Source organism: Urocampus carinirostris, chromosome 9 (genome assembly GCF_059441175.1).
Source record: "Urocampus carinirostris isolate Australia breed hairy pipefish chromosome 9, RoL_Ucar_1.0, whole genome shotgun sequence".
NCBI classification, from domain to species: Eukaryota; Metazoa; Chordata; class Actinopteri; order Syngnathiformes; family Syngnathidae; genus Urocampus; species Urocampus carinirostris.
This window is the reverse complement of record NC_142357.1, coordinates 8077952-8098114: the sequence shown is the minus strand read 5'-3', so window position 1 is coordinate 8098114 and position 20163 is coordinate 8077952. Positions and strand designations below refer to the sequence as shown.

General features: G+C 41.1%; 1 pseudogene; it reads right to left on the bottom strand.

The window, feature by feature from the left end:
• Nucleotides 1–15894: 15894 nt before the first annotated feature.
• On the bottom strand, nt 15895–16013 carry LOC148359233 (5S ribosomal RNA; annotated as a pseudogene).
• Nucleotides 16014–20163: the final 4150 nt, after the last annotated feature.

Genomic DNA, 20163 nt, shown 5'->3' with positions numbered 1-20163 from the left:
GGTCAAACGAGGGTTTCCAATAAAAGTTCGTTTAAAGGAAATTTGAAGGTGACCTCTTCCTGTGTCAGTGGTTATGATATGGATTTTGAGTAGGTTTTCACGAAAATGATATCGACAAGAGGTTTTGTCCCTTTGCCTTTGAAAATTCAGTGTACCGGCATTACGAGCCCTTTTCATATGGAGCCATAAAATGCCCTGTAAATTCCGCTGCAATTATTAAGGGCTTGAGTTACATTTTATAAGAAAGTGTGTGTCCACCAAATTACCTTGAAAAGGTAGCTACTGTAATGGTTACATGCATTAAAAATTACCTTATTTTTATCACCGTAAGGTATTTTCTTCAAAATGCGTGGCATGCTCTATAATGCAGTGTGCCCTGTGTGTGTTGTAAGTAGAATGTAGTAGAGGGCACCATGAGAATGTTACAAAAGGAAATGTGTGTGTTGATTGTGAATGAAAGAACAAGTATGTGTGCTCATATGCCTTATGCGATTAACGGATTGTGTATTTCACACCTAGACCTTCAGTGATGGCCCTTAGTCATGTGTTGTTTGCAAACAAACCAGCTGTGAATGACAGAAGTCAGCTCCTTACCAATTAAGAGCTCGGTCCCTTTCAGATGCCTTATTTTTGTATTTTATCTTTTTTGTTCAGCTGTGAACAAGTAATGTACAAAATGGGTTAGGGTTAGGGTTAGGGGTTAGGGGTTAGGGTTATGTGACTGAAACATCATTAGGTGTATTGTTCTCCTAAAAAAAAAAAAAATAGAATAATAAAATAAGCTTAGAACCGACAGTCACACAATAGGTGGCCATGATCTTAATGCTTTGTTTAATTACTGTATATCTAAGAAATTATGTAGGTCAACTGTACGGAGCATGAAATATACCTTGATATTTTTGTTTTTAGTGGACACAATTCGACAGAATGACTATCTTTAAGTATTTTCGTTTTCTGAGAAGTGAACGTGAATTTTGATATCCACTTTTCTTGCAAGTAGTATAATATATAGTTATTTTTATAGTCATTTCAGTGAGTAGTATGGTGTTTGCATGAGCTGTCCTCTTGCGTTTACTTATTTTGACAAGTCAACAAGATTTTAAACAAGCAGAGGCACTATGGTTTCCATATTTATATTCTTGTGAATTGTTAGCCATCATGACATCAATGTAGCCCATGTCACAGCTGGTCTCTGCAGGCCAAATCTGGCATCATAAAGGGTTTTCTTCGCCCTAAGTTTATTTTGGTTCAATTTTTTAACATACCCCACAAATCATTTGTTCAAACTCTATGCTATTTTTCCTTGCACCTTATTCAATTGTAGTTTGCTATAAGTTTTGTTTTTTGCAGTGACTTTAGCCTACTTTTCCTAAATTATTGAATATAGGCAACTGACAATGCCTTAATATTACTGGCTTTTTTATGTATGGAAATCTGGGCAGCACAGCAGCGCAGTGGTTAGCGCGTGTGCAGGCACAGTTATAAGGTCTTGGGAACCTCCTGTGTGGGTTCAAATCCAGCTACCGGACTTCCTGTGCGGAGTTTGTATGTTCTCCCCGTGCTTGCGTGGGTTTCCTCCGGGCACTCCGGCTTCCTCCCACATTCCAAAGACATGCATTTTAGGTGAATTGACCGGTCCAAATTGTCCCTAGGTGTGAATGAGCGAGCGAGTTGTCTTTCCCTGTGTGCCCTGCGATTGGCTGGCAACCAGTTCAGGGTGTCCCCTGCCCACTGCCCGATGATTGCTGGGTTGGGCTCCAGCACCCCCGCGACCCTACTGAGGATAAGCGGTGCAGCTAATGAGATGAGATGAGATGTATGGAAATTTAGAACTCAAGAAACTTTGTCTTTTGTGTCTGTTGAAAATTAAACATTATAAACAGAAACAAAAGAAAATATTGCTTTACAAGCAAAATTACTCAGTGTTGCCGGGCCAATCGGAGTTTGGATTTGGCTTGCAATGGTCAATGGTTGGGGAGCTGCAGATGCCTAAAGTACAAGTACAACAGAAAGTTGCCTGACGATCCTGGCGGTTAAAGGGATCAGTGAACAAATAGGAAAGAATAATAATGCATTCAATGTAGGAATACATAAAACTTTGCAGAAAACCCCCCTAATATTTTGGTAAATGACCCAGCAGTCGTGTTCAGGTATCCGCGCATGCACCGTCGGGTCTCAGTCTGGACAATCTGCTTACATATGTGCAATAGGAATGCGAAGCACAGCTTGTGTGACGGTGTGTGTGAGAGTTATATAGCCCCTGGGAGCTGCTATGGTCATATTTTAATAACTTGCACTGTGTTGGATTATGTACTGCGGGCTTGTAATATCACACCGCCGGAGCAAAGACCGAAAAGACTTTTCCCGTTGCTCCGTGGCTGCAAAATGATATCTAGGGACTCACCTAAACATTGTTCCCAGTTCTGCAGCACTTGTGAAAAAGCAAGCTCCTGTGTGATTGGAGTTCAAAAGGTATGCTTGCTTTTTTCTTTTTCTTTTTTTTACAATTTTTTCTCCGCCTCTGCTTTTGCTCTTTTGGCTAAAATGAGCAGAGCTGCAGATTTGAATGAACTCGGAGTTGGTAGCGCGACCTCTTTGCTGCCTTTAGAAGAGCAAACACTCATGCACAAAGAGTCAGAATATTAACTCGGGCGCGTTAGCGGTAAACAAAAAGCAGCTCGTTGTTTGGGATCAAAAGGGAGGTTGAGGGGAGTAATGCTTGGAATGATGAGCGCGTACGAAGTGTACAAAAAAAGTTCGGCATGCCACAAAAGGCGCCACGCTTGCGCTTTTTACTGCCAGGACATTGGAGGCCATTAAAGGTGAATGACTGCTAGATGGGTATGCAAGAAAGATCTTGCCAGATGTAGAAATAGATTTATAAATAAATACCTATAAATGAACCTTGTATAAGTAAATTAACACGCAGATAAATCACGTAATACCTAAATATACGGCATAAATGCAATTTGTTGATGTTTTTGTGCATCTTGAAATTGATTTGGTAATTTATTTATTTCAATTTTTTGTTTTGTTTTTCAATTTAACCTGTATTTTGTCTCGTATGTTGCCATGTATTTCGTAATTTATTTCTGTATTTATTAGGTCTTTTGTGTGTTTTGTCATGTTGTTGTCATTTATTTATCCCTGTGTTTATTTTGTCTTTTTCGATTTTTGGGTATTTTGTCGTGTATTTTGTCATCTGTGTTGTAATTTATTTATTTATTTCAGTATTCATTTTGTCTTTTACATTATTGTGTGTATTGTCTTGTATTTTGTCAAGCTGTGGTTCATTGGATTGTGTGCAAAAGTCAAAGAACTAACAACATTTTGGGCTATGTTGCTTATCAACAGTTGACATAAAACGTTTTTTTTAAAAAAGATCAGGAGGGTCAAACTTATTGTAGCTCAGGGGCAATGTGGTGGAAAAAAACACTAGTTGACAACAGTTTTTCGTAGGGTCTAATGTGCCCTCTGATGGTGTTTTCCAACATCTGCCTTATACACGAAAGGCTCATTTTTCGAAACCGGGTGGAAATGATTGTTGGCCTGGAGAGGTTGGGTGCCACCAGGCTGTACTTGCCCAAGACACACCACAGGAAATGGTTGCCCCTATGACCCTAGTGGTTAAGGGAACCCCTCATATATAAGAGTGTGTGTGTTTTAGTGTGTGTGTGTTTAGAGTTTAGAAGCCAATAGTATGATGAAATATGACATTACCCAACATGTCAATTCATCATTGCTGTTACATGTTTTTTTTATTCATGCTGAAGAACAGCAACATTGTTTTCACACTATTGTGAGCTTTTTCATATGCACAACTTAGTCACAATATTGTGGCAATTATTGCATCATCATAATATTGTGGCAATTATTGCATCATCATAAGGTCATATTGTGATATTAATCGCGTTAGGATGTCTGAAATGTGGCAGCTCCATTACTCATAAACACTCCATCTATAAAAGCAATAAATCCTTCTCAAGAAGTAGTTAAAGAGAAACATGTGCACACATCATGAGAGCTTCAGCATACACGCAAGTGCTCATGCATGTTCATTTTAGCCGACTGCCGGCTATCAAATAACCCACCGGCTTCAGCAGAAGGAGAACATTGCAATTAGCTCGTTGCCGAAAGCGTAGCTCACTCGCTCGAGATATGTTTACTCTTCGGTCACGCTATAATTACATATGTCGTCTTTTGTTTTCTATCCCACTATAAAATTGGGAACATGATAAAAGGAAGGGTGACACATTTGTGATAAAAGACTCATTTTCCACCTCATTCAAGACTCCAGGATGTGGAAATATTTCAACTATTACAGAATGATGCAAAAAAGATTGATAAATGCTCCTGTTAGATCGTTAGCCTTGCGAACATTACAGGAATATGCTCTTCCCTACTATAAGCTCCTTCCTAGGCCCAGCTTCACCTGTCGTCTTGGAAGTATAAAATTAAAAAGTATATTAAATTGTTATATTTATTGAGGGTTAAAGTTGTTTCTTATTTAACTTCATGGTTTGGGCGGTTTGTTTTTCAAAATCACTGAATGTTCACATTATATTATGAATATTTTTAATACGATTAGTATTAACATTTTTACTTTGTTGGGTGTCTGCAAATGCAGAGTGCGATATGCAATTATCTCGCTTCAAGGCAGAGGGCAATATTGAGACTAAGAGTTCTAATTAGGCGGACACCTCAGCCCCAAACGCTAAAATTAGTGATAGTATTAACAGACAAGAAAGTCAAGCCGTCCAGTAATTTTGTTTCCTGTTCCATAGACATTCTTTTTTATAATGTAGGATCACCGATCTATTGATGCCTTTATTTAAAAGGAGGAAAGCATGGACTTCATTTGGAAATTATTGAAAAAAGGCTAAAAAACTAAAAAAAAGCTATTTAATTTGGGCGATAGTGGCCTTACTATTTACGGATTTCTAATGTGATTGGCATTACTAACATCTGAATAATTTATAGGACAGAATAACAAAAAAAATCCTGGATTTTAAAATGATATTGTATGCGAAGGCCTTATAGTACATCAGTATGGCCATTATCACATACTCCATACTGTAAAATTTAGACAATAGAGTGCAACTGATTATAAGCAACACCCAGTACATTTTTAAAGGAAAAACATTTTGTACATACATAGGCAGTACCTGACTATAAACCACACGTGCCCACATTGAAACATGAGATATTTAAAAAGAAAGACAGGACACAGAACGAGTTTTAATAATATACGGTACCTTAAACCATTACCGTTCCACCGGCCCGCCGGTGAGCCTCTAGACTTAAACAAATACTTGTCTGTATAATGTCAGCAGTCACTGAGATACGTGCCTCATATAATTGGAAAGCTTTAACTCTTGGGATTCAAAATATGATGAGCATTTCAAAATATACTCATTAGAAAAACATCACGATCAGTCTGAATACCAGAAAACTAAAAATCCGGCGAGACTCACCATTACGTCCCCTGTCCGTCTTCAACTCCTTTGAATGTCCGCAAAAATGGCTTAGTTACAACAAGGACAATCCATAGAATCCAACTGTGTAAAATATTTATTCCAAAACACACAAGAAGGCCAACAGATCAATAGAAATCCGCCTTAAATGTTTTTGCTTCATTGGACGTTGCTTCTTGTCATCCGTTTATTTTGCCACATCATTTTTGTTTAAAAATACAGACTCAAGTTAATTTTTCCACTATGGTAGCTAGCCCTCCCTTTTCAATTTTCCATGATGAGGGTCTTTTCTTGCTAGTTTTATTCATGCACAAAGCGTGAAGTTACATCAAACATATATACACATATAGTCCACCTGTCTTAACCAGACCTTTACTGTTTGGGCCCTCCTGGTGCCGGTTAGAAAAAATGCATCAATTAGCCGCATCATTGCATAAGCCGCAAAAGTTGCGGGTTACAGTCCAAATTTTACAGTATGTAAGTTTCTTATTTATTGTCAACAGTCAAATTATGGAATATAGAATATCAATAATTCCAATAAAAATATAATGAACCGAAACGGTCTTCCTACCTCCCATGCATAAAACAAAAAAATCGTGAAAAAAGATGAATAGTGCAATTTTCGCATGAGGTTAACCATTTTTGTTTGGTGGGCTAGATTTTCTGGCAGTAGTTTATTTTCTTTAATTAATTACAAGTTTTGTCTTGAAAGAAAAGAGCAGGCAGTATAAGTTAAAAAACCTTCCTCAGAGGGAGGGTCGTAAACGGGACAGTTTTCAGCAGCTGCATTAACAAATCTGTTTGGGTTCTGTCTCCTAAGTAAAGATGTCAGCCCGTGCGTCCGGCCAGCTATGTCTAAAGGAGCTAAAAGAGTTGTGTTTCCTGGCAGTGACACATAACAAATGCTAAGGCGGTAACCTTACGTCTCTCTTTCTCTCTTTCCGATGTTGCTCTACCTCCATTCTCAAAACAGCGCTGAGAAATCCTCCTGAGCCGAGGTCAAGAATCCATCAGCGGGCTTTTGCAATAACATGCATTTCCATAACGCCGGTGTGAAAAAGGGGCCTGTGGGAACAGACAAGAGCCGCTCAACTTCTTTTCAAAACATCAAAACGCAATTTCTCCGTATTACTTTCAGTCTAATCTCCAGTTTGTTAACGAAGGTTAAAATGCTTCCACCTCTCGCCGTCTTTACGAATGCTAATGTGGCCGAGCTGTATTGTCTGCCCGTATTTCCATAATGTGAGTCATGAATGTGAATTAGGATGGCTTGGTTGATTTCCAACTTTGCTCGGGAGCAGAATCCATATTTGGCACTAATAAAAAAGAGCAAGATTAGAGTATTGCAATGGATGCCAGACTGCGCACAATAACATATGCGCACACCACAGCAGGAAAACATCTTTCTTCGTCCACAGTGTTACTGCAAAAAAAAAAAAAAAGAGTTACAGTTACTAATTACTTCATTGGAAAAGTAACTGTTTCACCCCCAGATTACTGACACCGAAAAGTAGCATTTTACTCTGAAAGTAACTATCTAGTTACAAATTACCGTTCATACTCACATTGAAGCCGACCCCCTAAAACTGTTTAAAAATAGGCACGTGATCAAAGAAATAGAAGAAAACGTTAACTCTAACCCTTGGAAGCGTTGGACTTTTTACATTTCTTGCAAGTGAAAACTTGAGAGCTTACAGATTAACACAGACGAGACACTTCATATCCATTTTGTCTTCAAACCACTCAAATATTTCCTCCTCCATTTTTGGCCAATGTCCGAGACGTTTTCTTTTTCTTTTTGTTTTTTTTCCTGTATTGCAAAAATTCTATCCATCTATCTATCTATCTATCTATCTATCTATCTATCTATCTATCTATCTATCTATCTATCTATCTATCTATCTATCTATCTATCTATCTATCTATCTATCTATCTATCTATCTATCTATCTATCTATCTATCTATCTATCCCATCCATCCATCCATCCATCCATCCACCCATCCACCCATCCACCCATCCTCCACCCATCCACCCATCCACCCATCCACCCATCCACTCATCCATCCATCCATCCATCCATCCATCCATCCATCCATCCATCCATCCATCCATCCATCCATCCATCCATCCATTCATCCAGGTCATATCCCTCAAGAGGGGGTGACCGACAGCAAGACAAACACATACAAAAAACAAAACAAAGAAAATACAAAGGGAAAAAGTAGCAAAAAAAAACCCACAAAATTGTTTTTCGACCATGGCTAACCCTTATTCCCAAACAAGTTAAGCACCTCGGCACCCAAGTTGGTCATGCTTTCGTCCCTCCAGATGAAACGGGACACGAGAAAGCAGCCATGTCACTCGTATTGCAAAAAAATAAAAAATAAATTACAAATAAAAAGACCAAAATGCAATCAGCTTGGTGGTCGGGCGCCCGCCTCGGGACTCGGAGATCACAAGTTCAGGCCTCGGTCAAGTCATACCCAAGTCTTATACACTGGTACCTATTGCCTCCCTTCTCGGCGCTCAGCATTAGGGGTTGGAATTGTGGGCTTGGTCACCAAATGACTAAAAATCATGAGGAATCCAAAAAAAAAAAAAAAAACAAAGGGACCTACATTCAGAACTCTCATACCGTAAACTCTGTGCTCTTGTTTGCCCCATATATTTTGTTGTTGCTTTATAAGACACGCCCCCTCCCCACACTCTGCCTACCATTCGCTACTGGTGACACACAACTAAATATGCGCTTATAAACTGACCCCCTGATTTCAGTATTGTATTTTATGGTTGTAAACACAGCTTAGATGTGAGTTTACAGTAATTCTTCGTTTTTCACGGGGGTTGCATTCCACAAATGTCCCTGACTTGTGGAAACTGAAAGTGGAAACTTTTATTTCCTTATTTAATCGTCTATGTTCTAACAAACCCGATTTATAGTTTTAAGTATTTTTTTACAAATAACTTCCGTAATGTCAAATTTTGATTTCAAAATTAATATTGCAGTTTGATTGCACAACAGTTTGGATTAAGGACCCGATCCACTTTACTCTACATGATACATTGCCACCATCATGTGGACATTATGGAAAATCGTATTTAAGTACCAGTTCTGTCCTACAGAAACCGTATATTATTTTTCCATTCCATTTTCAAAAAGCGCCAGAGAGCCACTAGAGAGCGCCAAACAACCGCATGTGGCTCCAGACAAATTAAGCAGGTGTAAAGGTGCACTTTTGTTGGCGATAGAAAGCATCTTCCTCTGTTTAGCCAGTCAGAATGCAGGACACAGTGTGAAGCAGCGAACCCGCGATGAGAAAACAGCAATACAGCAAGAAATTACTGGAGGGACAATATCAGAATATCAGTATAGAGAAATTACGCGGGCTCTCCTCGGTGCTAGAGACAATGGCACTGTAACTGTAATTAGTTCTATTTTGTAGGTAAATATAAACGCACTCTATTAGACATAACTACGCATGGTGTAGTAATAAAGTTTCTCCTAACCACAGAGTGTAATCTGATCACATCACAAATGGAAAGTTGTACTCCAGAACAGTGTTGAATGATCTTAAATCACTTTAAAAGGATGATGCATAATATTAAGTGCCTCATAGTGGCACAACAAACTTTCATTCAGTAAAGAAACAAAAACATTGATTTAATTACTAGGCAAAAAAGACATGAACTATCACAACAATGTGTATGAAAAAATAATAGGTGGAGAAATTTATATTTCCATACTTAGGTAGTTGATGTTATTTTTGTCAGTCATCTAGCTCCTATGCAGTAATCATTCGGCAGTGGTTTTCGTTCGCATGAGACAACAGTGCCCTCTAATGATCAGATATGACATACTGGGTCTTTAAGTGAAATGAAAACACATGTTTTAATCCGCCAGACACTCTGGTTGCTCAGCACCCCAAAACCTTTTAACCTAAATCATTCCTGGTAATACACAATGTTGTAACAGCAGTAGAGTTAAATTTTATTAATAACGCCTTACAGTACTCGTTACCTAAAAAGGTAATCGCGTTCCTTTGTAACGTATCGCTTGTCCAGCATGTTGTGAAAGAGCCCTTTGATTATGAATTGCTGTACTCTACTCGCTCTTCTGATGAAAATGTATCGCTTCGTCCTTGGAAACGATGCACAGCAGTCAATATAATTCTGCAGACTCAATAATCCTCTCTGGCGAGAGGGAAACTGACTGAAGTTGCTTCTCCCTGAGAAACAATAGAAGAGCGGATGCACGTCGAGAGGGAGTTTTTTTGCACACTCGGCATTATTGGATTTGGATCCCGACATAGGTGGAATCCAACCGGCTGAGAATATCATCTCGGAATGGCAAAAGATGCGGCAGATTGTTATTGCAGAGCTTTTCCATTAATAATTCAATCATTTGACCCATGACATGCGTTCCCGCAAAACAATCCGATCCTCTGGAGGGCTTGGGGGAAATATTTGAAATCTTTAAGTGTGCGCATTTCTTTTGACCTTGCTCGCATGACACGCATCCCATGCCTCAGGCAACGGCTACAATTACGCGATTTAGGAGATGGCAGGAGCGGAAAAAAGGCAGAAAGATATATCGTCAATACAGTATCGAGTTGAAGTTAACCATACGTGTCTGTCATTCCTCATCAAAGTAAGGAGCACGTTTTATTGTCTTCCCAACCCCCTTCCTTTTATTTTAACAACTGTCAACTGCACAACGACGGTTGTGCTTGTCACTCATTATAATTTACAAGACAGCTTTTGTCCGGGCCATTAAAAAACGATTGTACCCCAGGAGTAAATCAATGTTACAAAAGAAAATGTCTTCTATTTCAAGTGACCAAACTTTTGAATGAAAGCAGAGTTTTGCCATTACCTTCCTGAATACCCATTTTCTCATTCATGAGCATAATGTTCTGTACAACTACCCATGTGAATATGTACGTATTTATTGTAGATCACTAATATATTTTTTTCCCATTACACATTTTTATCTTTTAATCCGTTTTACTTGCTCTAAAAGGAGAAGCCCCTCTCTCCCATCTGTTTTTCTATTGTATGACAATGAAAACATTCATTCATTTATAAAGTCCAAAATCCCATATCTGTAAAATAAGGAGTTATGTATGTACACTTTAAGTCGTGTCCAGCATGGTCGCCGTGGCGACCGGCTGGCCCCTCCCCCTGGGCACGGCTGCAGTAGATCAGCTAATTTGCGTATGTGCTACTTAAGGGTGGGTTTGGGGTTTTGCGGGTGCTGGCTCATTGCATTTTCTGTTTTGCATTTTCTGTTCTGCATTTTCTGTCTGCATTTCCCGTTCTGTTTTGCTCTGTCCTGTTTTGTTTGAGTCGGAAGAAACCTGTGTTTGCACGTTTTTTGTTAAAGCCTGTTTGTTCTGTCTTGTCCCTGAGTTTTAGACGACTTTTATTTTGGTAAATACAATTTTTGATCGTCAACGCAATTGAGTTCTCCCTTCCTGCCTCTGTTCTGGTCCGGTCTCACCTCGTGACAGAATGAGCCAGCCAAGAAATGAACTCAGCGGACGATCCCATCCGACTCCCGTGCCTGCCTGTCCGATCCCCCCTGCCGAGTCCGATCCGTCCGACGCCGATTGCGCCTGCCTCTCCCCGTTCCTGCTTGTTCGGAGGAGGGAGCGGGGTTGCCCCAATCGAGAGCGTCGACCCATTCCGGGGTGCGAGGGGGGTTTTGGGTATTGCCCCGGGAAGATTTGACGCCTGCCTGTTCGATTCTCCTGCCTGCCTGTTCGACTCTCCTGCCTGCCTGTTCGACTCTCCTGCCTGCCTGTTCGACTCTGCTGCCTGCCAGTCCGACTCCGCTGCCTGCCAGTCCGACTCCGCTTCCTGCCAGTCCGACTCCGCTGCCTGCCAGTCCGACTCTGCTGCCTGCCAGTCCGACTCCGCTGCCTGCCAGTCCGACTCCGCTGCCTGCCAGTCCGACTCCGACTCCGCTGCTTGACAGTCCGACTCCGCTGCCTGCCAGTCCGACTCCGACTCCGCTGCCTACCAGTCCGACTCCCCTGCCTGTCCTGATTCTGCTTGTTCTGATTCCGCCTGTCCTGTTTGCCTGTTCTGATTCCGCCTGTCCTGTTTGCCGGTTCTGATTCTGCCTGTCCTGTCCTGTTTGCCGGTCCTGATTCTGCCTGTCCTGTCCTGTTTGCCGGTCCTGATTCTGCCTGTCCTGTCCTGTTTGCCGGTCCTGATTCTGCCTGTCCTGTCTGAATCGCCTGTCCTGTTTGCCCGCCGGACTCCCCCTGCCGAGCACCAGTCCCACCCCCCCTCTGCCGAGCGCCGAGTCCGATCCGTCCGTCGCCGATGGCGCCTGCCTCTTCCCGTTCCTGCGTGTTCGGAGGAGGGAGCGGGGTTGCCCCAATCGAGAGCGTCGAACCATTCCGGGGTGCGAGGTAATAATTTTTCCTTTTGGGACCTCTGGAGCTGTCCCTTAAAGGGGGGGTTCTGTCGTGTCCAGCATGGTCGCCGTGGCGACCGGCTGGCCCTGCCCCCTGGGCACGGCTGCAGTAGATCAGCTAATTTGCGTATGTGCTACTTAAGGGTGGGTTTGGGGTTTTGCGATGCTGGCTCATTACATTTTCTGTTTTGCATTTTCTGTTCTGCATTTTCTGTCTGCATTTCCCGTTCTGTTTTGCTCTGTCCTGTTTTGTTTGAGTCGGAAGAAACCTGTGTTTGCACGTTTTTTGTTAAAGCCTGTTTGTTCTGTCTTGTCCCTGAGTTTTGGACGCCTTTTTTTTGGTAAATAAAAGTTTTGATCGTCAACGCAATTGAGTTCTCCCTTCCTGCCTCCTGCCTCCGTTCTGGTCCAGTCTCACGTCGTGACACTTTATAGGTGGCAAAAGTCCATCAACAAAATTGAAGAAAACAAGTACAAGAGTGGAAACATACTCAATACTTTTTGCTATTCTGTGACAATAAAGCATTAGTTCGTTTGTTTGTTCGTTCTTTTATTCATTAATTCGTTCATTATTTCAATCGTCATTCATGCATTCATTCATTCATTCATAAAGTGTACATGGTAATCAATTAGGAATTATGTGTGCACATTTGATTTGTGGCAGGCCTCCATTACAATACTGAAAGAAAAACGAATTAAGTGAAAAAAAAATATTCACTACTTTTCCTTTTTTGAACTATTCTTCAATTTCACATTTCAAGCATAATTGAATAGATCAAATACATATTTATTTATAATAACTTATTGTAAAAAGTAAAATAAACAAGGGAGAATAAAACCACGTAGAGTCAGTTTATTTAGTAAATTGTAAGTGATATTCTCTTGTTTCCTTAGAAATATAAGCTAGTAAAAAAGATCAACAATACTTTAATTTGGCAAACTTATCTTCTAGTGCCGGGGTCAACAACTAGCAGCTCTGAAGACGCATCCTGCTCTTTGACGCTCCCTAGTGGCTGGCTAGCACTATTTCAAAATTGTAGGAATACAAACACGACACAAATATTCTTAAAATGTTCCAATGAAAGTAGTTAGACGCAATATATTTATACAGTAGGGCTTACACTTTTCACATTTTGGGTTGCCAACTCATGTTCTAGTGGAAAAAATAAATTATTATTTTGTTGATGGGCTTATTCAAGGGGCCACATGGGTCACATAACCATATCCACTAAAGCCATTGTCTGAAGTGGACCTGCAAGGTTCCTGAGCTCCAATAGTATCTCCTTTATCAAAATGTAAATATAAATAAATACAAAATAAATCCTTCTGGTCTAAAAATGCATAAAGTGTTTGTACAATATGCAACATAAAAGAAATATGGCAAAAATTTACAAAATGGTGCTTGTAGAGTGCACCAGAACAATGGAGACATGAAATTAGCTGCAACATATTTCCAAAATAAGGGTCGACAAATAAAATATCAAAACACTTTTTCTAGACATAGGCTAGATATACAAGGGATACGTAGCGTCTCCCAGGAGTTGATGGCTGGGGTGAGAAGAGTCCTTTATAGTTTTGTTGGCTCTGCCAGCAATGTCCTCCGGAGTCAGCAGAGAGCAGCCAATGATGTTCTAGGCTTTGTTGATAACTCTCCGTAAGGTTTTCCTGTCTGAAGCTGTGCTCCCTTTATACCACATGATGCCGTATGCTCTCAACTGTAGCTCAGTAAAAGGACATTAGCAGCTTGCCATGTATAGACTATGGGGTGAACATAAAAGCTATTTTTAGTAAATGCCTTAGGTTGCCTTCCGCCTAAGTGATTTCATAATTGAGGAAAAAAATGCATGTTTATCCCACACATCTACCAAGTATGAGGTTAATATATTTATTCATAGAGTCACAAAGAACAGAGAGTGGTTTTAATGGAATGGGGTCTCAGCCTCCCGCTATCTTACGGAATTATTTATTATACAAAGTGCATTTTGTATGATCAGAGTCTGTGGTTTTCAACATAATCGTTTAGCTAATTACAACTTAGAAGTTGAAATGTTGCTTGATGACAAAGCTGGCTAAATCAATCCCTGACTCTTCATCTCATCTCATCTCATCTCATTAGCTGCACCGCTTATCCTCAGTAGGGTCGCAGGGGTGCTGGAGCCCACCCCAGCAATCATCGGGCAGTGGGCAGGGGACACCCTGAACTGGTTGCCAGCCAATCGCAGAGCACACGGGGACAGACAACTCGCCCGCTCATTCACACCTAGGGACAATTTGGACCGGCCAAATCACCTGAAATGCATGTTTTTGGAATGTGGGAGGAAACCGGAGTGCCCGGAGGAAACCCACGCTAGCACGGGGAGAACATACAAACTCCGCACAGGAAGTCTGGAGCTGGATTTGAACCCACGCAGGAGGTTCCCATGACATGAACTGTGCCGCACATGCGCTAACCACTGCGCCGCCGTGCTGCCCACTCTGACTCTTCTTTATGAAAATAAAAGAATCAACCAGAAAAACACAAAACTATTTTCTGTCGCAACTCTTGGCAAAGAAAATTATGTGTTCTTCGAAAGACATCTGAGGCAGTAGCCAGTGTTGCTAAAACTGCAGTCATTAGATGTTTTAGCAGCTTCTTTGATTTGTATTTGTAAAAAACATTTAAGGAATTTGCCAATTCAATTGTGGCTAAACTAGTTAATGGCATATGACCCAAATCAGACTGTTTTTGTTTTGTTTAGTTTTGTTTTAAAGAAGTGCTTCAAAAATGTCCAATGTTCATCTTAACCAAAAAAGTAAAAACTTTTATTTATTTAATTATTTATTACTCAAGAACAAACCCAATCTACAGCCTGAGGCATTTGTTTAACAAATAAAGGTAAAGTACTTATACATGTGTTTTTTTTTTTTTTGGTCGAAAAAACTTCTGTACTGCCAAATTATAATTAAAAAAATAATCTTGCTCTTTAATTGTAAAACGGTATGGATTAAGGACCCAGTCCATTTTACTATAAACATTTTGCCGCTGTTATGGAAAACTGCATCTGTCCAACAGAAAACACATATTTTCCATTATCATAAATCCTTGATAGACAGATAAATCCTCGAAAAAAAAAGCGCCAGGGAGCCAATAGGGAGGGCCCAAAAAAAACGCAGAGTAAATTTAGCGAGTGGAGAGGTTCAACATTGTTGGCAATTGAAAGTATCATCCTCTATTTAGCCAATGCAGAACATAATGCACGATAAACAATAAATCCGCAAAATGGCGAAACTGTGATAGAGCAAGGGATTACTGTTTTGATGGAGATATGATTATTCCCTTGAGGCCAGTGGGTGGTGCAACTACTACAATGAACTATGGTTGATTGGTTGGTATGTTGGTTGGTTGGTTGGTTGGTGGGTTGGTTGGTTGGTGGGTTGGTTGTTTGGTTGGTGGGATCCCTTAACCACTAGGGTCATAGGGGCACCCTTTTCTGTGGTGTGTCTTGGGCAAGTAGAGCCTGGTGGCACCCATCCCTCTCCTTCAGTCCTTGACTCTCATTCAAAATAAATTCTTACTCCATTTGCTCAGTTTTGTAAATTTGGCTTTCTCTTAAGATATATTGTGTTGTTTCTTGAAAAAATTACAGAAAAAAGTAAAATTGTTGTATGTGGCTGTTGGTAGATAATTTTGCTCATTTAAAGAAACATTTTATACCAAGTTTGGGGAAAAAAATACTTAAAATTGGAAAAACGTTCTATCATCGACTAGCTAAGACATCCATCCATCCATAATCTGCACCGCTTATCCTCAATAGGGTCACGGGGGTGCTGGAGCCCATCCCAGCTATCTTTAGGCAGTGAGCAGGGGACACCCTGAACTGGTTGCCAGCCAGTTGCAAGGCACACAGGGACAGACAGTTCACCCGCTCATTCACTCCTAGCGACAATTTAGACCGGTCTCATGACCTCAGAACTGTGCCGCACACGTGCTAACCACTGCGCCACCATGCCGCCTAGCTTACAGCGCCTGGTATTCCCAGGTGGTCTCTCATCCAATTACTAACCAGGCCTGACCCTGCTTAGCTTCTGAGATCGGACGAGATTGGACCTGTTCAGGGTAGCATGGCCGTAAGCTAGCTAAGACAATTTAGTCTAAATGTCCTTATTTTACCAGAAAATCCATGTTAAAATACCTTACAACTAGAAAAATGATACTTAACATAAGATGGGTATTCTGCCAATGGGGTAAGATCTTATTTTTTGCTGTATGGTCTCATTCATGCTCTGCATTGTAGGCCTTCAGTGGGCTTAACTAAGCAGATAAAATTTACTAAATGACAGTTAAATAATATATTTGCTTAGGGGAGTATTTAAGCCTTCATAATTTTATGACACAAAGTTTGTCAGTTTTCACAAAACACCCTTGCCAGTAAAACAAGAATTTTGCCAAGAAAAATAACACAGATTTTCAGGGCCTAACCATATAATAATCACAATAGTCTGTTTCGATGAGTAGGGGGGACTTACAGCACACTACAGTCGAGAAAATTTGGCGGGTTGACTTCCTCCTTTAAACGTCCTCGAGTCTGGGAGTGAAAAATGTCTAAACCATCCTCCAATATTGCCGTACATAAGGAAACGTTTTAAGATGGTGACAGTCTGACACTGGAACAGATTAATTCTGCTTCCATGATATCTGAGAAAGTGTGTCCTGCCACTGAAGTTACTGTGTTGAAGAAAGATGTATTATACCACAGGAATGGAAAGCCTCAAATTCAGCTCCGAAAAAAATAAAATAAAAGCTAAAGACGTGCAAAGAGTGCGATAAATGCAAAAATAATGCAAGGGAACAAAATCAAAGCCCAGTAAAGACAACTATCACCTGTAATACGTAGGTCACTACAGGCAGATTCGTGGGACTCCTAATGAAAGTCTAATGGTTTCAAGGCTTAATTCATGTTTTCTTTACAAGAAAATTACCTGTATGGATAAAGGGTTGCACAAAATTTGCAATTTGGTGAGGATTTTTTTTTTTTTTTTTATTGTTTTTAAATAACACAAAGGCTGTTTTTGGGTAGCAGTTTGCTTTCCCACATGAAAAACAAAAGTGCTCTCTTCCGTGGTGACAAGTAGCAGGGGAAGCCTCCTGATCTGATTCAGATACAGCACCTTCATCATCTGGTTGCTGTTGTTTTTCCATGTAATGCCTCATACCACTCTTCAGAGATGAGCTGAATCTTGTCATTGATAAGCAGCGGCGTGTGAGTGAGAATACTGATATTGATCCTAAATCACCAGGGGAAAGTATTTTGTTACAACATTTTGAGTATCACATTGTACAATAAATTGCATCACTTGTCGCTTTCATATTTTTGTTGAAAAATTAATTATGTGGGGAAGACGATACGTCCTTTGCTTACGTGACATATTAAAGGCTCAACGGCTATTTGTCCGATACAGGACTTTGTGTTTCGTATATATTTTTGTATCTATATCTATTAAATTACTTTTGTATTTAAAGACCCTGGCGGTTAAGGGATCCATGAACTGTAAAATAGGGCTGGGCGATTCTGTGATTTCTGATATCGATCCGATTCAAGTAAATACAGGGTAGTATTGATCAATACTGATACTTTTTGCTTGAAAATGTTATGCTCATTGCATAATTGAACCCCATGATGATTTATCTACTCGTTTATGCCATCACGTGGACAGAAGAATGTATAATATGCTTGGTGCATGCAATAAAACGCTAGGGTGTAAATCATGCTCTGAATACCAAAATATATATTCAAAGTGTGTTTCAACATAAAATGTTCTGTGTTACTCTGTCTATATTTTTCATACGCAAAGAGTGAAAATACGAAATAAGGAGGTGAAATGATGGATTAATACATTTTTATATTATAAATATGTTTTGGGACTCAAGTAGTTTTTAAAAAAAAAAAACTCTTTCACATGTTACAGATGAAGCGGGAGTTCATAGATATGAGATAGCAAGTTTGTGTAGCATTGGAAGTTGACATTTCCTTGATTCCCCCAGGGGTATAGTGTTTCTCTGACTCTTTTATTTCCAACTGCACTCAAACCAATCGAATAATCTCCTAAATCAGTCAAGGGGTTTCTGACATCACCATGTACGTAATCAACACACGCAATGACTCGCAATTCATGAACAACTGGTCTACATTGCTCCAGTCTCCAGTATTTGGTATCGATCCCGCCAGTCTCGTCCTGTCCGGTATCTTGCTCCAGTCTCCAGTATCCGGTATTGATCCCGCCTGTCTCGTCCTGTCCTGTATCGTGTTGCAGTCTCCAGTATACGGTATCAATCCCGCCTGTCTCGTCCTGTCCGGTATCGTGCTCCAGTCTCCAGTATCAATCCCGTCTGTCCCGTCCTGTCCAGTATCTTTCTCCAGTATCCGGTATCGATCCCACCTGTCTCGTCCTGTCCGGTATCTTGCTCCAGTCTCCAGTATCCGGTATCGATCCCGTCGGTCTCGTCCTGTCTGGTATCTTGCTCCAGTCTTCAGTATGCAGTATTGATCCTGTTTGTCTTGTCCCGTCCGGTATCTTGCTCCAGTCTCCGGTATCGGTCCCGTCTGTCCCGTCCTGTCCGGTATCTTGCTCGTGTATCGTTCCCGTCCATTCTGTCCTGTCCGGTATCTACTCGTGTGTCCTGTATTGATCCCATCTGTCCTGTCTGGTTTCGATCTCGTCTGCCTCTGACTTCTCTGTCTCACTTCTTCTACCCAGCGATCGCCGCATCACTGGCGTTTGTGTTCACGCGCATGACTGCCCCATTCCACCCTAACACTGAACACTGGCTCCCCCCAAGGTTGTGCACTGAGCCCCCTGCTTTTCACCCTCTACAGCTCCGACTGCTCACCGACCCACCCCACAAACACTATCATTAAGTTCGCTGACGATACCACCTTGATCGGCCTCATCTCTGAAGGGGACGAGGCGGCATACAGGGATGAGGTTGAGTCACTTTCAACGTGGTGTTCGGAAAACCACCTCATATTGAACACCACAAAAACAAAAGAACTGATTCTGGATTTCAGAAGGAATGGCAGGAATCCAGCACCACTCATCATAAAGGGAGACTGTGTAGAGAGAGTCCACTCGTTCAAATTCCTGTGCGTGCACATCTCCGACGACCTCTCCTGGTCTGCAAACACCAGAGCGGTGGTAGGGAAGGCCCAGCAGCGACTGCACTTCGTGAGATTGCTCAGGAAAAATAACCTAAAACAGCAGCTGCAGGTGTCCTTCTACAAAGCCACAGTGGAGAGCATCCTAACATACTGCATCACGGTGTGGTATGCTGGGTGCACAGCAGCAGACAGGAAAAAGCTCCAGAGGATCATCAAAACAGCCCAGAGAATCGTCGGCTGCTCTCTGCCCAGTCTGGAGGACATTGCCTGCTCTCGCTACCTCAGCAGAGCAGAAAACATCATCAAGGACTTTTCTCACCCCGGCCACCATCTCTTCGACCTGCTGCCTTCCGGCAAGCGCTACAGGTCACACAAAGCAAAAACGAACAGACTCAGAGACAGTTTCTTCCCCACAGCCATTACCACCCTAAACAGACACCGCACAAAAAACTGAAAACTGTTGCAAAAAAACTACCTCACACGTATGTAAAATGGTACTCATGTACATGCTGTCTGCACTATGTTTGTTCACTGCTCAACAGACACCGCACAAAAAAACTGAAAACTCGTGTCAACACTACCTCGTACGAATATAATGTTACTCATGTCACAGTCCGACTGCACTACGTTTAGTGCTCAATTGCACAATGTCTGACCATTTCCTGTTTCTGCACTATGATGTCTATGTTTGCACCAATGCATATGCTGACTATTTTTGTACTATGATGACTTTGCACCAAATGCAATATTGCACAACCGTTACGATACCAACGTTATCACGACAACCCTGTATGTAACATCCCACATGCCGACATTTCTTGTGTAAATACCATGTAAATTATAACTATAGCCTTATCCCCCTTGTCTTATAACATTATCTTCTCTGTTCCTTTATCTTCTTGCTCATACCTCACTATGAATGTGTAAAACTGGAGTGTCATGCCCAATTTCGTTGTCACAATATGTTAGCCCATTTGTAACAATGACAATAAAGGTATATTCTATTCTATTCTATTCTCGTAAAAAAAAAAAAGCTTGTGGAAAACGTTACGCATCTGGGCCCTCCGTCTGTTCGGGTTCTGACAAGTTTCGATTTGATCCGAGTACTCGCTCAGCATTCATAACAT